Source organism: Akebia trifoliata, chromosome 11 (assembly GCF_017979445.1).
Source record: "Akebia trifoliata isolate Shusen 1 chromosome 11, ASM1797944v1, whole genome shotgun sequence".
Lineage (NCBI taxonomy): Eukaryota > Viridiplantae > Streptophyta > Magnoliopsida > Ranunculales > Lardizabalaceae > Akebia > Akebia trifoliata.
This window is the reverse complement of record NC_141385.1, coordinates 30,720,995-30,741,397: the sequence shown is the minus strand read 5'-3', so window position 1 is coordinate 30,741,397 and position 20,403 is coordinate 30,720,995.

Below are 20,403 nucleotides of genomic sequence, written 5' to 3'. Positions count from 1 at the left end.
TTCAGGATTTAAAACTATGTTTAGATACAATGGTTACTGGAGTGATTGTTTGCTCACAACCCAACACCATTTTGACATGTGGTGTTAATGACATAAGCAATAAGAGAACTTTTATCTCTTGCCCATCGTGAAAAAAAATGACATTTCATGATTATATCATCTTGTGGCATTTAAAAACATAAACCAATACCGCAGTGCTGTAGATGATGAAATTCTATGAATTAAAAAAAAAATTTATTGTTGAATTTTAATTTTAAATTCAAGTGTTTGGTAGTTGGTTATTTTCAACACCTTTGATTCAGTTAGAAAACTTTTGTTTTTTTTTTTTTAATTTTTTTTTTATCATAAATTTTTTTATGAAATATATAAGGTTATGGTGTTCGATTATCAATATGATAATCCATGTGGATCCCACGATGCTTTTCAATATTTGGAATTTAAAAATTAAGATTACTGAAAGGCGGATGTGCGGGTTAGAGATAAAATTTCTCTTATTAGTTAGGTCATCAGGAACAAACATCCATTAAAATGTGGGCCGAAATGTTTGAAATGTCCATGGGTCGCAAAGGTTTGTAAAAGTCTCGTTTTTAGGGGTATAAATGATAAGAGTCATGACAATCTGACTTAGGCACGTGGCATATTCAATTGATTTATCTAACGTGGCAGTTTCGAAAATCGTAGATCGGTTGTTCTCGGGATATAGAATCGCATCTTTTTGTATTTCGAGGAGGGTAGATCTACGGTTTCCAAACCAGTCATGTTGGATAAGTTATTGAGTATGCCACGTGCCTAAGACAGATTATCAGTAGTGTAAGTGATATTGTGAAACGGCCAGCATCAATTACACATGGCACTGTATTTGTGGAAGAAGTATCTTACAACGTACGTTCTCACCGAATTTGATGAGTGGATGATAGATATTCTACACCTACTGTGGCTTTTGTTTTTTATGGTTACTATGAGAGAAGTGTGATTCTAGATGACGCAAAATTCAGTTTAAAATTAAAAAAATAAAGAGATTTACTGAGCAAGTCGATCTGTTGCAATTTTATTACAAAAACTTCCTTACTTTACTATGACCTTTGAGATTCTTGCCTATGAAGAAAATAAAACATGGACTATCACTTCACTCCCTCTAGGGAAAAAACTTATTGGTTGTAAGTGGGTTTACAAGATCAAATGCCATTCAGATGGCTCCATTGAGTGCTATAAAGCTCATCTCATGACTAAGGGATACACCCAACAAGAGAGACTAGATTATCATGAGACATTTGCTTCGATTGCCAAGTTAGTTACTATTCAGTGTCTACTTGCCATTGCCTCAATCAAGAATTGGGAATTGCATCAATAGGATGTTAGTAATACTTTCCTTCATGGTGACTTAGATGAGGAGGTGTACATGAAGATTTCTCCAGGTTTTACCAAAAATAATGCTAACAAAGTGTGCAAATTGTAGCAATCCCTTTATGGTTTGAAATAGGCCTCTCGGAATTGGTTTTCAAAATTATCCAGCTCACTCTTCAACAATGGTTTCATACAATCTCTCACCAATTACTCCCTTTTTAGTAAGACAATGTCATCTTCTTCTATTCATGTTGTTGTTTATGTGGATGATATCATCATTGTTGGAGACATTTGCATTGCAATTGAACAATTGAAAGCCTTTCTCCACCACAGTTTCATATCAAAGATTTGGAAAAGCTTAAATAATTTCTTGGGATAGATGCTGACAGTTCTTCTAACGACCTATTTTTGAGCCAGCGTAAATACACCCATGAGTTACTCCAAGAGATTGACATGTTGGGCGCTCGCCTTGTTGAATTTCCAATGGAATAACATTTGAAGCTTACCAACACTGATGGGAAACCCTTAGTTGATCCTTCATCTTATCGACTTTTTATTGGCAGATTAATCTATTTTAACATCACTAGGTCCGACATTACCTATTCAGTACATATGCTAAGTTAGTTCATGTAGAACCCTTTTCAACCTCATCATGATGTTGTCATATGTCATTTACACTATTTGAAGGGCATTCCTGGCAAAGGAATTTTGCTTTCCTCTTCTAGCTCCTTACATTTATCAAGTTACTGGGACTCCGATTGGACAAACTGTCCTATGACCCAAAATCAACCAGTGGTTACTGCACTATGCTTGAAACTAGTCCCATATCATGGAAAACGAAAAAAATAAGCTGTCATTTCTTAGTCTTCTGTTGAAGCCGAATATAGGGTTATGACTCTCCTCAGTTGCAAACTTGCATGGCTGAAGTATCTTCTCATTGACCTTAGTATTTGAAAGTACTCTCGATCCGCGAGTGCGAATCTACTTTACTATTTTGGGAGTCGCCATCTAGTTTTATGGTTTATGAATCAAAAAATGACTCTAAACGAATAAGAAAAATAAAATTACAAAAAAATTATGGGTACGGAAATTATGTTACGGGATTGGAAGGTGTTAGGCACCAATCCCATATGACGAAAATCGATGTCTACTCTTCCCAAATATTTACATTGTAAAATAGCCTAAATCCAGAATAAATAAAAAATACCTTTCCTTTTACTTGAGTGATTACGACTATCGGTTCCCTCAGAAATTAGTGGTGAGCATTCATCGTATGAATCTTCTCATTTTTTATTTTTTTAAAATCTACTTTCGATCTTTGAGATGAGACTTCATTTTTTCTAAATCTAGATGTTTTATCAGTTTTTAGGATGTTTTTAGGGGTTTTGAGTGTTTTTTATGTTAAAAATTGGGGCTTCGGGTTAGGTATAGACTTGGGACTCCAGATTTAGGGTCTTAGAGGGCCTTTGACTTTGGTTTTCGAGGGTTTCTATTGGCCTATAAAATTAGGTGGTGGAGGCTCATTTTTAAAGAACTTTATGATAATATTAGGATTTGATTAGGCTTTTTAGATATAAGGTTTATCTCAAACTAATGTGTTAAGTTGTTTAGATTAGTATTCAATTAGGTTTTATTTAAATTTTAAAACTTACGTAAAATGAAAATTATTTAAGTTTTGGTGAACCCCCCAATGGAGGGTTCTTTATTAAATATCAGGTAGGCCCCACTTAAGTAAATGAGTTACCATTTAAAATTTGTCCCATGGGCTTAATTAATTGAATTTATTTATTAAAAAATTTTAACTTAATTTATTAAGATTTTCATTTATGTTAATTGATGTTTTAATTATTAGTTTCAAATTTTTGAATTTAGGATTGGAAAATTTCTATTTTGCATTGAGAGGTTGTTTTTTAATATTTTGAAATATTTTAGAATTAAATTTTTATAAGGAATTCAATGAGAATATTAGTTTGTATCACTTATGGGTTTTTGGTGTGAAATGACCGTGGACCCTCTAAGGGTATTTTGGTAATTTTTTTGAATTTATTGAAAATTGGTGAAATGGTTTATTTAGTTTTAATTTGTTGTTTTATGTGTTTGAAAGGATTTTCTTAAGCGTAACGTAGCTTCTAAGGATGTTCTGGCGTCAGGGGTATTTTGATAATTTGATTATTTTTTGATGATTTTTTCTCGTAAAACTTCTTTTATTTCAAAATGATGACTTCTATATTTTGGGTCATATTTTTCTAGTGTAGTGTGGTTTCTAAAGTTTGTTTGCTAGAAATATCTCATCCGAACTTTGGAAACACATCTAGTAACAAATAAAAAATTTAGAATATTCATCCATCATTAGGAATTGTTGCAATCAGGTTAACAAGTTAATTAATCAGGCGAATGCGAAAATGAGGTATCTACAAATGCCCTTCTTTTGCAAAGGGTTAAAGGAAACTTAGATAATAAATTTACTTTAGTAAATAGTGCGATATCTGAATGCCAAAGTCAATGATAATTCATTTTGTAGCCTGATTTAACAAATCATCAAGATGTTCGGATATTTAAAGGTAAAACTCTTCCCGAACTAAAAAACTTTGTCAGGTCCACTGATGATGTCAGATCTTTAAATTTTTAAAAATTCTCACTAACTAATGCAAATGCAATGAATGTGCACATGTGTGTAATAGTGTAATGATGATTTTGAAAAGTTGTGTCTCTATTTTGAATTCCATGAAAAAAATTTGAGTAAGATGACTGAGCAAAAAAATAAAATTTGAGCAAAATCTTAAATAAATTTAAACGAAGTAAAACTCTAGAAAAATCTAAATGAGGTCTGAGTAAAATCTGAGAAAGGTTTGAGTAAAGATCTGAGCAAACTCTGAGAAAGGTCTGAGTAAAATTTGAGTAAAAGTTGAATGTTTTACTCTAACTACCTTTGGTGAAAGAGTAATGAACTTATTTTCTAAGAGTCCTACTCTACCTACTTCAGGTGAAAGAGTAATGACCTTATTTTTCTAGGAGTCTTATTTTACCTGCTTGGGGTGAAAGAGTAATGAACTTATTTTCTAAGAGTTTTACTTTACTTGCTCTGAGTGAAAGAGTTATGAACTTTTCTTTTGTGAGTCCTACTCTACTTGTTCGGGATGAAAGAGTAATGAATTTATTTTTCTAGGAGTCATACTATACCTGTTTGAGGTGAAAAAGTAATGAACTTATTTTCTGAGAATTCTACTCTACTTGCTCGGGGTGAAAAAGTAATGAACTTATTTTTCTAGGAGTCCTACTCTACTTACTAGGGGTGAAAGGGTAATAAACTTTTTTCTAGGAGTTATACTCTACTTGCCCTGGGTGAAAGAGCAATGAACTTATTTTTTGGGAGTCCTACTCTACCTGTTCTGGGTGAAAGAGTAATGAAATTTTTTTTGGAAGGTCCTACTTTACTTGCCCTAGGTGAAAGAGTAATAAATTTTTTTCTTTGAAGTCCTACTCTACCTATTCTAGGTGAAAGAATAATGAACTTTTCTTTAGATAAAACCAAATGTGAGATAAAAAAAATGCTTATGCTTGAACCTCAGTGATTTTTCAAAAAAATTTATGAATCTCAGGCCAACATTTTAACTTCCTTTGAATCTCAGAGTTTTAAAAAAAATGCTATCAAGAAGGTAACCTTAAATTCAGGATTGCCATTATCCTTTAAGACTGAGATTGATCAAGCTTGAGAACAAAATACCCTTAGTTTGACAGGGAACATTGCACTGGAGATCATTGAACACAATTTAAAAAAATACCCCTAGTGTAAAGGGAAAAACTACAGGCTTGAGAAAAATAAAAGTACCCCTTGGTAAGAAGGTTTGAAATCTTTGATAATAACAAGCGCAATAAAGGTTAACTTTTTATTTTGACTTTTTATATTAAAGATTTTGAGTCAGGTTCAAAAAAACAAAATATTTCCTTTTGAAATTCATCGTAAAATCTATCCTTCTCCCTTTGAGTTCACTTAGGGAAGTAAAAAAATTTCAGATCAATCATAGACAAAATACTCGTGGCTTCTGAGTCTTTGTCTGGTTTAAGCTGGGTATTGAAGCTTGGTCATTCGAACTTTCGATGTTTAAGCTTGGACTGCCTTTTTAGATTTTTAATTCGACTGAGATTTTGTTTTGGGTATTTTAACTTTTGCCTAGATTGTCTTTTTAAATTTTCAATCTAGTGAGCGTGATCTAACTTTTGCCTAAATCGCTTTTTCAGATTTTCGATCTAGTGAGCTTACAATTTTTTTTCTTTACTCTTATTATTGTCAAGGCCGATCTTTTGGATTTTTAATCTTGCGAGCTTGCCTTAATTTTTGCCTAAGTCGTCTTTTTGGATTTTCAACCTACCAGAGTTTTTTTTTTATTCTTTTTCTTTCCTTTTGAACTTTTAGAGTTACTGCTTAATCATGTTTTGTTACCTTCATTGACATTTTTGCATGATACTTAAGAGGACTACCATAGGTAAGCTTAGGACTGGGCATAGAAAGAAAAGAGGTTTGAGGCTCAAAACTTGAATGCCCCTTGTGTGGTATTTTTTTAAAGTTTTTTCATTTTCTTTCCTATTTTAACAATATATATAGTAACTTCTCAAGTTGCCTACATATCCCAAATTTTTGGGATTAGACCAAAACATAATTCGAACTATTTCCTCCATCAGATTAGGTGATAGGATTGAGAAAAAAAGAGGTTATTCTTTTTTATTTTTTTGAAAAAAGACTACAAAGGGTTAAGAAAAGAGATATTGAGATGGGTAACCAGTACATTGATTCTACCAAAGATGGCCTCCTTAAGTATAGTACCACTTGATCTGGTCAAAGTTCGTTGGTTCTGGTAGTTCAATTCCATCATGATCTTAAAATCTGACAGTTTTTCTAAATAGTATTTCTTTGATGATGAAAGGACCTTCCCAATTAGGTTTAAATTTTCCTTTAGAGTAAAAAATAGGTATTATATTATTTTTGAGTACCAAATCTCCAACTTGCAAGTGGCGAGCTTTGACCTTTTTGTCAAACGCATGGGCAATTATTCTCTAATAAACTTGCACGTGGTACAAAGTTCTAAGTCATTTTTCTTCAATTAAGTTTAATTTTTCATACCGATGACGAATCCAGTTTGCTTCTAACCACTAACTTTCCATCAAGACCTTAAGAGATGGGATTTTCATTTAACTAAAGAGTAGGGGGTAGCTTATGTGGAAGATCGTATTGAAGTACAATATGACCATAGTCTGAATGGTAACTTCTCTTACCAATCTCGGTGTGATTGACATATTTTTCTGATGATTATTTTGAGATTCTTATTGGTTGTTTCAACTGCTTCATTGGTTTAAAGACGGTAAGGAGATGATTTATGGTGCTTGATCTTGAGCTTTGAACATAGAGTAATAATCTCGACTTTAAAGTTTTACTCGTTATTAGAGATCAATTTCGAAGGTACCATGTATTGATTGATGATATTTACTTGGATGAACTTTCCAACTCGAGATGGAGTGAGGACAGCATAAGAGCGCGGCTTCGACCAATTGAGCGAAATAGTCAGTGACGACTAGAATGTACTCATGCCCATTTGATGTTTTAAGTGTGATTTTACCAATTATATCAATTCTCCAAACAGAAAATGACCACGGTGAAGTCAAATGAACTAATTGGGACAAAGGCACATGTATGAGATTGGCATATATTTGACATTTATGGCAAGTCTTGACCATGCGATGATAGTTTGTTTCCATAGTGATTAGTAATATCCTTGTCTTATAATTCTCTTGATTAACGTCTTCCCATTTATGTGAGGTCTATAGTTTCCTGCATGTAGTTCAACTACTATCTATTCGGCTTGGTTTTCATCAACAAATAATAAATGGATTCCATCATGAGATCTTTTTGTATAAGTTTCCTGCGTACATGATGAATGAAGATGCAAATCTCTATAGTGTTTGTCGTTCTTTTCTCGACGTTTCTTCTAGGAATTCTTGTTTTTTCAAAACTCTTTTGATGTCTATATACTATGTGTAGACACCCCATTATTGCACTCGCCTGATTAATCAACTCGTCAATCCGATTGCAATGATTCCCAATAATGGATGTGTATTCCGTTGCTTTATTTTGTTACCAGATGTGTTTCAGAAATCCGGATGAGGTATCTCGAATTGACAAAGCCTTAGAAACCACGCTACGCTAGGAAAATACGACCCCATAAACATAGAAATCATTATCTTGTAGACCAAAAAGAAACTTCACGATAAAAATAACTAAAAAATTATCAAATTATCAAAATACCCCTAACCTCAAAACAACCATAGAGCCTACGTTACGCTTAGGAAAACTCTCTCGAACACATAAAATAACAAATCGGAACCAAATAAATCATTTCACCAATTTTAACAGAATTTGACAAATTTACGAAAATGCCCCTCATAAAGTTCACAATCATTTCACACACAAAATTTCATAAATAACACAAAATAATATTTCCATTGAATTCCTTACGAAAAATCGATTCTAAAACATCCTAGAACATTAAAAACCGACTTAAAATGAGAAAAGTCATCTCCGGGGGTAAAACGGTAATTTCACAATTTTCATAATTAAAAAATTTCGAAATTAATAAATAAAATATTAAATAATTAAAGTGAAACATTGATAAAATTAATTTAAAATTTTGAATTAAAAAATCGATCAATCAGACTTTCGGGTAAAATTGTTGAAGGTTCGTGGGATATTTCTTTAAGGACCCCTCCATTTGGGGGTCCAAAGAATTAAAGAAATAATGGAAGGAGGTTCTCCAAAAATTTAAAGTCAATCAAGCAAGACTGTAGTCAAAGTATTAAAGTCAATCAAGTGAGACTAAAGTCAAAATTAAAGTCAATTAAGCAAGACTGAAGTCAAAATATTAAAAGTCAATCAATTAAGACTAAAGTCAAAACATTAAAAGTCAATCAAATAAGACCAAAAGTCATAATAGAATTCTAATTAAATAATAACTCTATCTAATAGAGTTCTAACTTAAAAACAATTCTACCTAAAACAATTCTAATTAAAACACAATTCTACCTAAAATAATTTTAACTAAAACACAACTCTAATTAAAAAATCTCTAATTAAACACTAACTCTATCCAAATCAACCTTAAAAAAATTCTATAAATAGAGGTGCTCACACCCTATTTTCGGATCAAATCATAAATCCTAAGAGAAGTAGGCTTTGAAGCTCCCCTAGCCCCCCATAAACCCTAGTTTTGGAGCCCCAACTCCTTACCTAACATCCCTTCTTCAATTTTAGTCTAGAAAACACCTAAAATCCCTCCAAAAACACCCCCAAATCCGCAACAAACTTGAAGAGTTCAGATCCAAAAATAAGGATATACCTTGATCTAGGAGATCCGAAGTCAAATCCGGAGACAGAACGAAGCAAGGGAGTACAGTACAAGGAGCTATTTTTGTCAGATCTGAGGGAACAAAATCCTTGCTATCGGAAAGGTATGTAATTTTTTTATTTATTTTTATCTAGGTTTTTAGCAATGTGATATATTTGGGAAGTTAGTAGAGACCGACTTTGGCCGGGTGGGGTTGGTGCCTAACACCTTCCAACCCCGTAACATGATCCCCGAATTTAGATTTTTTGTGGTAGATTAGTTCTTTTTATCCATGTTAGAGTCAGTTTGGTTCCTAGACCACAATAACTAGGTGGCGACTCCCAAACCTCAAGAGTTAAAAGCGGATCCGCGCACCCTGCGGATCGAAGGCGGTTTTAGTGGCGACTCCGCTGGGGACTATTGAGGATCAAACTTGAAAAACCCCAAGTATGGGAGCATTGCCAAGATGACCTAGTTTTTTTTTATTATTTAGTTGGATTTATTTTATTTATTTTTTCTGTTTATTTTTTTTTTCTTTATTGTAGATGATTTTGGGTATTGCATTTTTTTTCCAATTAAGGATTACTTTTTGATGACCCCTAAATAATGAAAGATTCAAATTGACCTATGAAAATGATGGAATGATGAAGGTGGGATAGCAATGTTAAAAATTTTTTAGAGAATATTCTATTGAGAATTAAGTCTGGGAGCCTCTTAATAAAATATAGATCTCGTCGAGTAGATTAATTTAGACTCTGAGTTCACTCAATTTCGTAATCGGAAGCCTTAGATATCATCGATGCAAGTTCAATCTGTAAATCTGGAATTATTTTTGAATGAAAGTTGGGACAGCAACGTTAAAACGTTTTTACAGAATATTCTGGTGAGAACTAAGTCTGGATACCTATTAATAAAATGTAGATCTTATCGAGTAGATTAATTTAGAACTTGAGTTCACTCGATTTCGTTATCGGGAGCCTTAGATATCATCGATGCAAGTTCAGATTGTATTTTCCTAATTCACAGAAAATCTGAATTTATCTAATGTTGGTACAATTAATGTTCTTGAGAGTGAGCTCATCTCAACCATTGTCATTCTATCATCAATGTAACACCTATTGGAATCTCGATTTATTTTGGATCACCCAAAAGTGATCATTGATTGGACCTTAAAAATTATGCCTATTGCAATGTTTGTTTGATCATTATCATATGCCATATTTATTGATTAATTTACCATGATCTTGCTTGAAATACATGATTGATGTTGATCGTAATGTTAATGTGCGTATGTGATGGGAATAATGTGATCTTAATTGAATATTCATATGATTTGAATGATTTTGGTTTTGATTAAATGTATGATAGGTTTGATTGGATCCATGGGCCCATTTGTTTGAAAAAGGTCCCGGGCACACCCCACCCTGTTTTGCACACACCACATGCACGTTTACTGTTTTACTCACTTACACGTCCCATTTAGCCAACGTGGCACTAGTGCGTGGCCCGGTCTCTTCGGAGATGTGACGTCATTCATGAAACCCACAACTCCAGTCACGTACCTTAGGGTATATCAAACTGGGGGCATCAATACCATCTGATCAGGTGATTCTGAGAAGTATGTTGATGCACCCAGGCTGGAGCGACCTGAGTCTTTGACCTATTGTAAGCCACACAGTCACATGTCCCGATTGCCAACGTAGTACTAGTACGTGGTCGGTCCCCTCGTGGGATGCCTAACCATTTATGAAAGCTACAACTTTTGACTCGTACCCGTAGGTATAAAAGATAGTCTAAGTATATCAATTGCATTTCTTGGTCAAAATTGGTGCCTAAGCAAGATCTTGCCCCGCTGTACCCTACTGTACGAGGGGGATAGACTACGTCTATTCTAGACGAGAGGTATTTAAGTGGGCCCTTGTTCAGCATTGTGCGCCACCTCTCAACTGGAGATCAAACTAGCTGTTTTTTACTTCAGAGAAGTGAATTGAGGTTTTAGATTATCACCTATATGGTATATCAAACCAAGTCACCACGTATCGAAAGGTATATAGGTGTGCTTGGGCAAGGGTGGCCAGATAAAAATGCATTGCACGTAGTAAGCTTAGAGTCTAAAAACCTTTCCAGTAGGTCACGACTCGAACTTATCGTGGGTGTTCCCGGGTTGTTTATTGAATGAATGCATGTGATTGATGAATGTATGTAAGTGATGTGAATGATGAGATCAAGAATGTATGGTTGTCCTCAAAGATAAAAAATTTTCTTTTTGAAAATTAAAATGGGTGCACCGACCCAATAAAGAATCCATTTTTTGCAATAATTTATAATGACCCAGTCCATCTCGATCCAATAATCATGATGGGTCGGGCTATTTAGATCAAAATGGAAATCAAATTCTTTTCTAAATTCGGGTTTCAACCCATTTTTAAAGAAGAGAAATGGTTTACAAAAGGAAAGTATTTTCTAGAAGAAATGTTCTCTAAAAAATATATATATATTTTCCAGAAAAAGTGTTTTCCATAAGAACAAGATTTTTAAAAAAAAATGTTTTCTAGAAGAAAAGAGAATGAAGGAAAAATGATTTACAAATGATATATTCAATAAAATCTCAGGATTCTTAAAAATGTTATCAAGGGATTAATACCGAAATTGACTAAATCTACCTTTGATGGGGTCATATAGGATTATCATTGCGCCCAAACTCAAGCGTCCACCTCCTAGTTGGAGTTGTAAGTCCAGTCGATTAGAAAGAACCACAGTACCAAGTCAACAAGCAGAGATGGCTTCAGAATCTGAGCTCACAGAGATCCGTAAGATCTTGGCAGCCTTTGCCAATGATATCAGCAATATAAAAGGCAAAGTGGAAATATTAGAACAGACCTTGGAATCAACGGGAATTCCCCTAGATGACCTAAAGGGGAAAAATGTTGAAGAGAAACGTCCACGTGAAGTCTTCGAGCTCGACGGAGATGAAGAGTATGTTGATGAGAATCCGGCATTATCTAATAGAATGTCTCAATTGGAGTCAGCGATGAAAAGTATAAAGGGTATTGATGAAATTGCAGCAGGCATTGAAGCTTTAAATCGCATCCCTAGAATCCATTTGCCAGAGAAGTTTGTGATGCCTGAAATGGACAAGTTTAGTGGGACAGAGTGTGCAAAAACACATTTTAAGGTGTATGTTACCAACATGCGCACTATGGGCTCAGCGACGAACAAATGACATTGTTGTTCCAAAGAACTCTATCGGGATCAGCACTACGTTGGTTAATGTCTCAAGATCCAGTTACTGTGGGTACATGGGAAAACATGTCAAAGGCCTTCTGGCATCAATATAAATACAGTACTGAGATTGAAACCTCAAGAAGGGATTTGGAAGCAACTAAACAGAAAAATGGGGAGACATTCACTAATTTCATTGGTCGCTGGAGGGCCAAGGCTGCACAAATGTGGGATAGACCTTCAGAGAAAGAACAAGTGGCTATTATCTTAAAAAACCTCTCGCAAGGGTATGCCCGACATCTAGTTTCCCAATACCTTCCTACATTCGAGTCTCTATTGCAAGCTGGTAGCCAATTGGAATATGCTTTCGCTTCCGGAATCCTTTCCAATCCTTCTGACAACAAGTTCAAAAAGCCTTTTACCAATTCTAAGTCTAGTACTGATCACGCCTATGTAGCCAATACGTCTACTACACCCGTCCAATCTACTATCTTGCCTAGTAACCAAGTTAACCCTAATCAACCTCGACCGCGTAGGAAATTCACCAATCTTGGGATGCCTTTGAGCATTGTCCTTCAAAAACTATTAAGTAAAGGGCTCATTGCACCTCTCCAACCTCGACCTTTACCAAATCCACTCCCCACTTCTCACAATCCCAACCTATTTTGTGAGTTTCACCAAAATCCCGGTCATCTTACTGATCGTTGTGTCGCTCTTCGTCATACAGTTCAAGACCTCATCGACGCCAAAAAAATTACTGTCCCTGCCCCTGAGCAACCGAATGTTACTACCAACCCTCTACCCAGTTACCAACCTCCTCAGACTTTGAACATGGTATCCAATACTCAACTCTTGTTTGACCCAATCCTTCTCATCCGATCAGTCAATCATAAACCTCCTAGCCCTCCTTTTACCAAAGTGACGGTCCCTAATGAGGTTTTCACCACCAAATGCAGTCTTGGCCAAGAGAGAAGAAGTAAGTCTGAAGAATGCAAAAATCTGAAGAAGAAAACTCAGTCTAACCGCTTGGAAATAGTTTCTCGAATTCTCAGTCTGTAATCAAGCCCGTTGTGGGTAATTGTCTTTAGTTGTTTATGAGTCTTGAGTCCGGTTCTTTCTATCAAGTTAGTAATCAAATCTGTCTTTTTATTTCTTATTTTGTTCTAGTCAAGTTAGTTTGTTGAGTCTGCAATGGTGTCAGTCGCCCCATCTAAATTTAATTGAATAAAGAAAATTTTTGAATACCTTGAGCGCATTAACGAGTTAACTAATAACTGGCTTCAAAGAGAAATTCCTCTAATAAGGAACCCCCTCTTGAATGAGAAGATAAATGTCTTGCTCGAGGAACTAAAGGTCATTGACCTCGGAACAAAAATAATTCCCAAGAAATTCATATTGGAACTAACTTATCCCCAGAGGATCACAAAGAGATGATGAATTTATTCAGAAAATTCAAAAGACTTGCTTACATGGTCTTATGAGGATATGTCAGTTAAATTTGGAGTGTTGTTCAACATGAAATATATACCCATCCTATGAGAACACCACATATACAAACCAGAATTGACTAACATAGTCAGAGGAGGGATTATAAAATGTACCAGTGCTGGAATTTTAAAATCGATGGAATAGTTGAAGCAGCCAGTAAAAATCTCAAGATAATCATCGTGAAAATGTGTCAATCACATATCACACCGGGATTGGCCAGAAAAGTTACCATTCGCATTATGGACATATTACACTTCAATACAGTCTTCTACTAGAGTCACTCTAATATGATATGGAAGCAATCTTACCGGTTAAAAGGGAAAATCCTGTATCTCAAGGTCTTGATAGAAGTTAATTGTTAGAAACAGATTGGGTCTGTCAATGGAGAGGAGTCACTTGCATGTTTGACAAGAAAGTCAAAGTTCATCACTTATAAGTCAAAGATCTAAGCATCATACTACCCAAAAAAAATTTTTGAGTATTCTTCTCGATTATAGAAGGTTTGAACTCAATTGGAGAGATTCAATCATCAAGGAAATATTATCTGGAAAAACTGTTAGACTTCAAGATCATGATGGAATCGAATTACCAGAATCAACCAACCTTGACCAAATCAAACGGAACTACATTTAAGGAGGCCATCTTTGGCCGAATCAATTCTCTTATTACCCAGTTCAATATATCCTTTCTCAACCCTTTCGCAGCCTTTTCAAAAAGAAAAAAATTATGCCTTCTTCTTTCTTAGCCCGATCACCTAACCTAAGGGAGGGAAAAATATTCGAACTACGTTTTGGTCTGATCCCAAAATTCTGGGGTACGTAGGCAACCTGAGAAGTTACTTCAGGCCCGACCACATCAAAAAAATAAAAATAGATTCCCCAACAAAGAAAAAATCTAAAAAAAAAATTCAAAAGAAAAAAATTGTCAAAGTGGGGAAAAAAATTTAAGGAAAAAGAAAATAATTTAAAAGGAAATGTCACACAAAGGGCATTTGGGTTTTTGAGCCTCAAAAGTCCTTTCTTTTTATACCTAGTCCTAAGCTTACCCATGAAAGTCCTCCTAAGTACCGTGTGAGAAGTAAAGGAAGATAGCAAAGCATGATCAGACAGTAACTCCAGAAGTTCAGAAGGGAAGAAGAAGAAAAAAATCTGCTAAGTTGAAAACCCAAAAAGGGCGGCTTAGGCAAAAATTAAGGTAAGCTCGCAGGGTTGAAGATCTGAAAGGATGACCTTGACAACAATCAAAGCAAGGAAAAAAGAAAAAATTGTAAGCTCGCTAGATCGAAAACCTAAAAAGGCGATCTAGGCAAAAGCTAGAGCATGCTCGCTAGATTGAAAAACTGGATAGGCAATCTAGGCAAAACTTAGAGCTATCAAAAAATAAAAGAAAATCTCCGTTGAGTTGAGAAGCTGAAAAGGTAGCCCGAGCCGAAATATCAGAAGTCCGAATGATCAAGTTTCAATACCCAGTTTGAACCAAATATAGACTCAGTGGATACAAGTATCTCGTCTATGATTAATCTGAAGAGTTTCATGTCCCTAAGCGAACCGACGGGGAGAAAGAACAAATTCTATGATGAATTTCAGAAAGAAATATTTTGTTCCAATATCTTTGAGCCTGACTCAAAATCTTCAATATAAAAAGTCAAAATTAAAAGTTAAACCTTTATTGCACTTGCGGTAATCAAGGATTTCAAACTTTCATAACAAGAGCACTTCCTTTTTTCTAAAGAGTACAGTTTCCCCCCCTTACACTAGGGGCATTTATTTTCAAATTATATTCAATTATCCCTAGTGCAATGTTCCTTGTCAAACTAGGGGCATTTTTGTCCTAATGCCTGGTCAATTTCAACCCCAAAGGATAAGGTTAACTTTGCATTAAAGGTTACCCTCTTGATAGCAATTTTGAAAACTCCTCAGATTCAAAGAGAGTTAAAATATTTACCAGACCTTCATAAAATCCAACTTTTTATTAAAAAAAAGTCAAATAAGAGGTTAATCCCCCGTTTGTTCCCTCAAAGCTTAGTTCATTATTCTTGCACCCTGGGCAGGTAGAATAGAACTTCCTAAAAAAGAAAAAAATTAGTTCATTACTCTTTCACTCCGAGTAGGTAGAGTAGAACTTCCCAGAAAAAATTAGTTCATACTCTTTCACTTTGAGTAGGTAGAGTAAAACTTCCAAAAAAAAATTAGTTCATTACTCTTTCACTCCGAGTAGGTAGAGTAGAACTTCCAAAAAAAAATTAATTCATTACTCTTTCACCCTGGGTAGGTATAGTAGGATTCCCAAAACAATTAGTTCATTACTCTTTCACTCCGAGTAGGTAGAGTAGAACTTCCCAAAATAATTAGTTCATTACTCTTTCACCTTGGGCAGGTAGAGTAGGACTCTCAAAAAGCTTGGTTCATTACTCTTTCACTCCGAGTAGGTAGAGTAGAACTTTCCAAAAAAAATTAGTTCATTACTCTTTCACCCTGGGCAGGTAGAGTAGGACTCCTAAAAAATTAGTTCATTACTCTTTCACTCCGAGTATGTAGAGTAGAACTTCCCAAAAAAATTAGGTCATTACTCTTTCACCCTGGGCAGGTAGAGTAGGACTTCTAAAAAGCTTAGTTCATTACTCTTTCACTCCGGGTAGGTAGAGTAGAACTTCCCAAAAAAAATTTAGTTCATTACTCTTTCACTCTGAGTAGGTAGAGTAGAGTAGAACTTTCCAAAAAAAAAAATAGTTCATTACTCTTTCACCCTGGGCAGGTAGAGTAGGACTCCTAAAAAATTAGTTCATTACTCTTTCACCCTGGGCAGGTAGAGTAGGACTTCTAAAAAGCTTAGTTCATTACTCTTTCACTCCGAGTAGGTAGAATAGAACTTCCAAAAAAAAAAAAAAACAAAAATAGTTCATTACTCTTTCACTCCAAGTAGGTAGAGTAGAACTTCCTAAAAAAAATTTAGTGCATTACTCTTTCACTCTGAGTAGGTAGAATAAGACTCTCAAAAAAATATAAATTTATTACTCTTTCACGTAGAGTAGGTAGAGTAGGACATTTAACTTTCTCTCAACTTTTGCTCAGATTTGTCTCAAATATCATTCAAATTTTTTCGAGTTTTGTTTTACTCAAATTTTACTCAATTTCACACAGTGCACACACTTGCACTTTTTAGTCAGGGAGAATTCTCTAAAATTCAAGGATCTGACACTGTCAGTGAGAGCTCTCGCTCAAGGACCTGACAATCTTTTAATTCGGGGAGAGCTTTACCCTCAAGGATCCGAACACCCCGACGAATTGCTAAATCAGGCTGCAAAATGAACCGTCACTAGCTTTGGCATTCAGATATCGCACTATCTACCAAAATAGATTTGCTATCTAGTTTGCTTCAACCCTCTGCCAAAGAGGGGCATCTGTAGACACCCCATTTTTGCACTCGCCTGATTAATCAACTCGTCAATCCGATTGCAATGATTCCCAATGATGGATGTGTATTCCGTTGCTTTATTTTGTTACCAGATGTGTTTCAGAAATCCGGATGAGGTATCTCGAATTAACAAAGCCTTAGAAACCACGCTACGCTAGGAAAATACGACCCCATAAACATAGAAATCATCATCTTGTAGACCAAAAAGAAACTTCACGATAAAAATCACTAAAAAATTATCAAATTATCAAAATACCCCTAACCTCAAAACAACCCTAGAGCCTACGTTACGCTTAGGAAAACTCTCTCGAACACATAAAATAACAAATCGGAACTAAATAAATCATTTCACCAATTTTAACAGAATTTGACAAATTTATGAAAATGCCCCTCATAAAGTTCACAATCATTTCACACACAAAATTTCATAAATAACACAAAATAATATTTCCATTGAATTCCTTACGAAAAATCGATTCTAAAACATCCTAGAACATTAAAAACCGACTTAAAATTAGAAAAGTCCTCTCCGTGGGTAAAACGGTAATTTCACAATTTTCATAATTAAAAAATTTCGAAATTAATAAATAAAATATTAAATAATTAAAGTGAAACATTGATGAAATTAATTTCAAATTTTGAATTAAAAAATCGATCAATCGGACTTTCGGGTAAAATTGTTGAGGGTTCGTGGGATATTTCTTTAAGGACCCCTCCATTTGGGGGTCCAAAGAATTAAAGAAATAATGGAAGGAGGTTCTCCAAAAATTTAAATTCAATCAAGCAAGACTGTAGTCAAAGTATTAAAGTCAATCAAGTGAGACTAAAGTCAAAACTAAAGTCAATTAAGCAAGACTGAAGTCAAAATATTAAAAGTCAATCAATTAAGACTAAAGTCAAAATATTAAAAGTCAATCAAATAAGACCAAAAGTCATAATAGAATTCTAATTAAATAATAACTCTATCTAATAGAGTTCTAACGTAAAAACAATTCTACCTAAAACAATTCTAATTAAAACACAATTCTACCTAAAATAATTTTAACTAAAACACAACTCTAATTAAAAGATCTCTAATTAAATACTAACTCTATCCAAATCAACCTTAAAAAAATTCTATAAATAGAGGTGCTCACACCCTATTTTCGGATCAAATCATAAATCCTAAGAGAAGTAGGTTTTGAAGCTCCCCTAGCCCCCCATAAACCTTAGTTTTGGAGCCTCAACTCCTTACCTAACATCCCTCCTTCAATTTTAGTATAGAAAACACCTAAAATCCCTCCAAAAACACCCCCAAATCCGCAACAAACTTGAAGAGTTCAGATCCAAAAATAAGGAGATACCTTGATCTAGGAGATCCGAAGTCAAATCCGGAGACAGAACGAAGCAAGGGAGTACAGTACAAGGAGCTCTTTTTGTCAGATCTGAGGGAACAAAATCCTTGCTATCGGAAAGGTATGTAATTTTTTTATTTATTTTTATCTAGGTTTTTAGCAATGTGATATATTTGGGAAGTTGGTAGAGACCGGCTTTGACCGGGCGGGGTTGGTGCTTAACACCTTCCAACCCCGTAACATGATCCCCGAATTTAGATTTTTTGTGGTAGATTAGTTCTTTTTATCCATGTTAGAGTCAGTTTGGTTCCTAGACCACAATAACTAGGTGGCGACTCCCAAACCTCAAGAGTCAAAAGTGGATCCGCGCACCCCACGGATCGAGGGCGCTTTCACTATGACTTTCCATCAGGGAATTAAGCAGCAATGTTGATTTGATAGTAATATGCGGATTTATCTTTGACTTTGACAATGATAGGCCGTAATTCCACGCTTAGAGGCAAATTGATCATTGATAAGAGAGTGGCCAAGACGTCAACGAATCTGTTATCTTCCTTTGATAGATGTTAGAATAGGATGGGTTTGAATTTTCTCACCAAGCTTAGTAGATACTCATGATAGAACTTTAACTTCTAGTCCCTAGTTTTCCATTATTCTAACGATTGATGTATGACCAAGGCTAACTCCTCGAATACTTCAATTTTTGTGATGCTTAGATTCAAAGCGGTTTCGAGCCCAATGATGTACTCTTCATATTCAATTGTATTATTGGTGTTGGAGAAAAAGACTAACTTAATAGCATCGTAACTGCTCTTTGATAGGTGGTCCCAACATTTTTTAAATAAAAAAGCATGACTTTGTAACAAAAGGTTTACCACTATGTGATGAACGAAGTCTTTTGCATGTCATGAAGGTCCATCTTTGTTTGATCTACCATAAAAATCCTTCCATAAAATATAGCAAAGCGTGTCCTGCCATGTTATCTAATAAAACATCTATGTGTGATAGAAGGAAACTATCTTTTGGACTTGCCTTATTCAGGTCCTTAAAATCCACGTACATTTTAACCTTTTCATCTTTTTTAGGAACTAGGACTATATTAGCAATCCACTCAGGGTATTCTATTACTTTCAAAAATCCAGTGTTAATTTGCTTTATAACCACTTTTTTGATTTTCAGATTTCATTCTGGCTTCATATGTCAAAGTTTTTTGTTTTACTAATCAAGTATCGGGATGTAACAGAATCCGATGTTGAATAATGCATGTGATTACTCCTGGCATGTTCTCGTAAAACCACTCTAAAACGTCTTGAATTTTTTGACAAATCAACTATCCCCTTGTGTTCCTCGAGAGATAATGTGACACCAATCCGAATATCTTGAGGATTTTCCTTTATTCCAAGGTTAATAACCTTTGCTTCCTCAATTGGAGCTGGAGTATGACGTTTATCTTCTCATTCAAGAATCTTTCCTTAAAACTAAATTACCAGTTAATTAATTAATTCGCTCGAGGTATTTAAAAATTTTCTTTATTCAATTAAATTCAAATGGGGCGACAGACTAACTTGACTTAACAAAAATAAAAAAAAGGATAGATCCGATTTAAAGAAAACATAACATTACAGAAAAAACTAGACCTAAACTAACTCACATGACTTATGAAAACTAAAGACAAGTACCCACAATAGGCTTAATTGTAGACTGAGGACTCAGGACATTACTTACAATTTGTAGGACTGAGGTATTGTGATCTTCAAGGAATAACTGAGCAATGTTAAGAGATTCTGAGGACATTTCTGACTGTTGACTTGGTACTGATATTCGTTCTAACTGACTAAACTTACGACCCTAACTAGGCAGTGGACAATTAAGCTTAGGTACAATGATAACCCTGAGACCCCTTCAAAGGTGGATTACTGGTGGTAAACCCGAGAGTAAGTTTTTAACAATTAAAAATAAAAATTCCTCTTGATAGCATTTGTTAACTTAACCCTCTAGATTCAGAATCTCAAACTGGTAAAACATTCTAAGCAAGAAATATTACATGAAAATGATTTGTCGATTGATCATAAATCTTAGAAATTTTCAAATCATAATTAAGGGTTATACAATCTTCAAAAGGTAAGATCTAGGTTGTGTTAATTAGTACATCCTTTAATATGATTTTTTACTGATCTTGATTTTGTTAAATATGAAATATTCAATTTATTGAATTATATTGGTCAATA